We start from the raw sequence: 6,000 nt of genomic DNA, 5'->3' as shown, positions 1-6,000 counted from the left end.
GGGTTAGCTAATAACTTCTCTGCTCAGAGAAGGAACATAAAGCTTTAGAAGAACTGGCTTTTGGGTCTGCCAGTAATTGATGCCTTGCTTTCTAGGTTTGCCAGTGACTGATGCTCTAATCCTGGGAAGAACACACAGTGTTTTCAGGCTTTAGTTTCCTTGTGTATATGGTAACAGATTGAATTAAAGCATCTCTATGGATGTTTAGAGTTCTGAAATTTCCTAATTTTCTTTACCTCCCCAGAATGTCTCCCCTGCCTTTTTATAGGGTACATTTTAAGATCATCAGGACTCAAGAAAAAAAAAAAAGGCAGAGAAGAGCAGGGGTAAATAATAACTCAGTACCAATTATGTTGCATTGATACTTCACACACACACACATTAAAAAAAAACTAGAGAAAAAGATTAATCCCAGGAATACTCCACATGGTTTATTAAACTGCACACAGGATGATATATAATATTATATATGTACATACTGAGTATATATACTAAATAAATATATGTATGTATATATATATGTATATATGTATATGTATGTATATATATGTACTGTGTGTGTGTGTATATATATACACACAGTACATAGAGTATGTGTGTATGTGTATATAATGGTTGAGCTAAGATCCAGACATGAGGCCTGAAAGATGATCCACTAGTTATGTAATTATTGTATTTTGAATATGTAGATGTAGAAGTAGGAACAGTAATTCAGACAGAGATGACTTCTCTGATCCTGTAGACAGATAATTTTCTAATAGATAACCCTGTATATATGAAATAACCATATATGAGAAGAAAAGCACAAAACAAACCCCAAAACTAACAAAGAAAGAACAGAAATCAAGGTAAGCTTTTGGATGAGGATGCCTCTTTTGTGAAATGTGATTTTTTTACTCTCGAAGTGTAACTAGTCCTTTTATCTAAAGGGTGGTGCTGTCTTTCACCTGGAAATCATCTCTTACTGACCACGCGTGCATGTTAGAGGACTGACTGGAATCTGGTGAGGAAGAAGAGCCTATCCAAACTGAACTGATGATTTGCATAGTTTCCTGATACTCTATAACCCTGATAAAAGAGTTGACAGCATTTTTATTTCTGTCTGGTTGCTATGGAAATATAGCTCTTCTCCTTTCTACATTTCTACCTTTAGTAAGATATGTTATATAAAAAAGTTGTTTTGCCCAAATTTGTGGGAGATAGTGGCATCTTCAGCAGTAGCAAAACTACAGCTAGACAAGAGGTGGAGGTCAGAGACATGTGAGGTGGGAGGAATGTCAAATTCTAGGTATCCAGGCTCAGCATCTGACCAAGGTGACAGACTCTGGGGAGACTGAACATGAGGCTGGATGGAGGAAATAGATCCCAGGAGTGGGAACTCCAAACATATTTGAGAGTTCAGTGTTTCTTAGGTTGAGGAAGCCTTTGAATGGCTGAAGTCCTATAATGCACTCTGACTCTTCTTAAACTTTTGAAAAGAAAATTCTACTTTGTAATTTTAGAATTATAGCACAGTTGAAATGATAGCACTACGAAGAATTCCTGCATAAGTCTTTTGAGATTTTCATGCCAATTTTAACAAATGACCACAAACTTGGTGGCTTAAAACAACACAGACCTATTACTATATGATTCTAAAGATCAGAAGTCTGCTGTGCAACTCTCTAAAACTTAAGGTACTGACAAGGCTATATTCCTTTTGGGGGCTCTAGTGGAGAACTTGTGCTTTGCCTTTTCAGCTTTTAAAGATTTTCCACATTTCTAGGGGTGTTTCCCCCTTTCCATCTTCAAAACTAGAAATCTTTCTTGCAGGTTGTGGTGGCAGGCCCACCTGTAATCCCAGTGACTGAGGCAGGAGGATTATAAGTTTGAACCCTGGGGATATAACTCAGTAGTAAAACATCACTGAGTTCAATCCCAGTAACAACAACAAAACAAAAATAGAACAAAACAAAACAGAAAAAGAAAAGAAAGATATCCTATTCTATCCTGTTTCCACAGCATCATCCCGACCCTGGTTTTGTGCATTCCTCTTCTCATTTCAGTATCATATTCAGAGGTTCTACACATCCTCAGAAGCCCATTATTCTGCCTATTACACCATTTTCAAATTTTTTTTCCATCATCAACATCTCACATTACCCTGGTGAATTTGGCAAAACTAAGAAACTGATAGTACATTACTATTAACTAAACTTGAAATCTTACTTTGGATTTTACCATTTTTTAAATATAATGTCTGGTTTTTTTTGTTTCAAGTCCAATTCAGGATACCACAATATATTTAGTTGTTATGCTTCCCAATCTTTCCTAGATTATGACTTTTTCAGTCTTCCCTTGATCTTCTTAATCATGAAAATCAAGTAACTTGGTACTTTGAGTAGTATCAAAAGGCACAGTGTGTTGACAGTTCACCTCTACTCTGAGTATATCACATTTCATCTATCAACCCACAATCAAAAACAGAGGGACTCATTCCTTTGCTTTCCTTGCCAGAGCACCATATTACAACTTTGTAAGGGTACCAGAGTAAACTGTTATCATTATAATTGAACTTCAAAAGCAGGGATCAATTTCTGGCTCTAGAAGAAAATAGAGCCCCTGTGGTCAAAACCACGCTTTCAGTAATCCCCTTCCATTCATTATGGAAATGCAAACTTTTATCATTAAACAGGAGACATGATATAAAGCAAGGAGAATAGGATTTGGTATAAGATTATGAGAATTGTAAGTTGTTTCTATTTTTATTATTGATCTAAAAAATGTTTATTGAACACAAACTAGGAAATACAAATAAGAAAATGTATTAGAATTAAGCCAGGCATAGTGGTACATCCCTGTAATCGAAGTGACTCAGGATGCTGATTCAGAAGGATCACAAGTTCAAGACCAACCTCAGCAATTTAGCAAGGCCTGAAACAACTTAGTGTATTTAGATATAAACAGCCTAGAAATAAATTTGTAAACACTATGTTAGTCAGCTTTTTGTCACTGTGACCAAAATACCTGATGTACACAACTTAATTAAGGAAAGATTTACTTTGGCTCACAGTTTTAGAGGTTTCAGTTCATGGTCAGTTCCACTGTTTTTAAGACTGCAGCAAAGCAGAAGCATCAAGGGAAAAGATGTGGCAGAGTAAAGTTGTCCACCTCATAGCAGTCAGAAAGCAAAGAAAGGAAATGAGAAAAAGGGTGAGGAACAAGTTAGAGACTCCAAGATATTTCCCCAACGACCCACTCCCTTTGACCAGGACCACCCACCATAGCCCCCACCACCTTCCAGTAGCTCATTCATCTATTAATGGATTAATCCACCCACCTGATCCAATCACTTCCCAAGACCCTGCTTCTGAACCCTGCTGCCATAGAGACCAAGCCTTCAACACATGAGCATTTGAGTGCATTTCAGATTCAAATAATGATAAGCCCAATGGTGTATGTTGTTTTGGGGGAAAAAAGTTAAAAATTATGATTATATAATAATTAATATTTGAAAGATTGACCGTAATTATTATCATATTGAAGGATTGTGTGTGTGTGTGTGTGTATGATGGCAGCTCCTCTGTTTTTTCAGTTATATTTAGATCTACATGATTTATTTGAAAGTTTTCTGATAATCATTAGGATTCCTTCCAAGCTCTCTATTATAGACATACATTTAACAAAACATTTGGTGAATATTCTTAACTCTTTCTTTGGGATAAATTATCACTAGAAAATATCCTTATGTTAGGCTATATTGGATGGACAACTCAGAATCTCAGAGGCTTAAGACAGTGGTTCAGTATATGAGTCATCAGGGTTGCTTGGACTCTGTCCCATGCCATCTTCTCTCTAGTCCTAGTCTTTACTTTGGAACGAGTCACCATCTGGGATAAAGCTAGTAAGGCAGTAAGAACAAAGTATAAAGCACATGATGGTTTTTCAAATATCTTTTTAGATCACTAAAAGTTGGCCTAATCAAGCCAAATGCTCGAATTTGACTTCAAAGAGGCAAAAAATAACTGTCCCATCAACAAAGCTGTATTGTCAAATGACTGTCTAGATTGTTTTTATGGGTTTATATTTCCACTAGAATATATGAAAGTGGTAATTTTCATATATCTTAGTAAACAGCACCCATTATCATGTTCTTAAAATTGCCCATGTAACAGGTGAAAGTAATGTTTAAAAATTACATTTAGTTAGTTATTGATGAAGAAGAATTCAGTTTAAGTTGAAATCTGCATTTAATAGATGTGAGTCACTAGGCAAGTTAATTAAATTATCTTTCTATAGTTGACTTACCTATATAATGGCAAAAGGAATAAGTTTATCATTTTGAAGTATGGAAAAGATTAAATTTGGTAATGTAAGGCATTACATTGTAAAGTAGAAAAGGCATTTTTAAAGGAGGAATAAGTTTCATAACCATTTACATACTATCAAATGTCTAATCCAGAATAATAATTTAATAAGAGCGATAACAATCTTATGGATTTAGAAATGGAGGAGTATTTGGGGCATCTCTATCAAGAAATGTCTGGGCCATGTGTGCTGGTCATAATTTCTCTGTTAAAAGATTATAATTTCCATTCTGCAAGACTATGGTGAGAATTCAATTAAATAAATCATGTGGGTCATCTAATGGATATTGAAAAATACCTATTAATGAAAATATGGTCTTAAATTAATATCTACTGAATGCATTATATTATCATTGTCATTTGAGAGCAGTCATTAAACTTATGAATTCAACGTTTCTACCTAAAAGGTTTTGAAATTCATCTATGTCTTATGGACTTCTCTTTGACTTGGGTACTACTAAGCACATAAAGGATCATTTTCAGGCATTATAAACAACCTATCTTTGAAGAAAAGGAAACATATTAAATAGATAACTTTCATCCATTAAATGCAGCATTTAGTGGAAAAAGAGAACTATTGAATTCTTCATGCACAATTTGTCCTTGGTAACTTTCAATTGTAGTACACAAGGACATATGATTCATTATAACTTTTGTGACTTTTCTTTCTTTTACTGTTTTAATAAGCATTGGTTCAGATCACAGATGTCAAGGGTAGGAAAGAGGATGGAATTGACTTTTCTTAATCATTTATTGATTTATATATGCATTCAGAGAAAATGTGCATGAAGCACTTATTTTGTTTTCAGTCTTTATAATAAACTGTCGGCATATATTATCTCATGGAATCATCCTAGTAAATTCATGAAGTAGGTATTATGATTATTTTAACTTTCACAGAGTAGAAATCTGAAATTTAGTAAATTTAAATAATTTTCCTACGACCAAAGTTGAAAAGTGGTAGACTCAAGGTTGAAATTGAGACTATATGCCTCCAAAACTTATACTCTTAAATACTGGCTTTGCTATTCCAAGACAGAGACATTTGGGGAAAAATGATAAATATATTTCTGAAGACTACATGCATAAGATGAGACAAAACTGTACAAAGTTTCTCACTCTGTATAGCATGAAAAATATGGGTTAATTGAATTTATATCACCCAATATAAATATTTAATTTAGAGCATTTTTCCAGATATTATCAAGGCAATCATTACACTTACACTGTGACTATTGTATTGTATGTATGGAGTTAAAAATATCAAATATGTCCTAGTTTGCTTTAGTATTGGCATTTTATACTATTTCATAGGCTCATAAGAACAAAGTCCCATTGCTACTTTGTAATGAAGTTAGTTGTCCAAACTCACTAACAGCAGTAATTTACAGATGTACCTTGTAACACCAGGGAATAATGGTCTTTAGTTGGCACTTTCAAGCATTATAAAAACCAGGAATGTATTTTCTTCACCTCCTTCCTTTTGCATTTATACATTAATGACTCGATTTTTGGATTAAATAGATACACACCTTAGTCTCATGGAGAATAGAAAGAAAAATATTTTTCTCTATGACAAGAACAAGATTAGTCTCTGAATTATTTGGTCACATACTGTAATTATTTTTAGAAACAAAGCCTCAATATTCTAAAA

Source organism: Sciurus carolinensis, chromosome 11, assembly GCF_902686445.1.
Source record: "Sciurus carolinensis chromosome 11, mSciCar1.2, whole genome shotgun sequence".
Classification (NCBI taxonomy): Eukaryota; Metazoa; Chordata; class Mammalia; order Rodentia; family Sciuridae; genus Sciurus; species Sciurus carolinensis.
The sequence above is the reverse complement of the archived record's forward strand: the minus strand, read 5'-3'. Positions refer to the sequence as shown.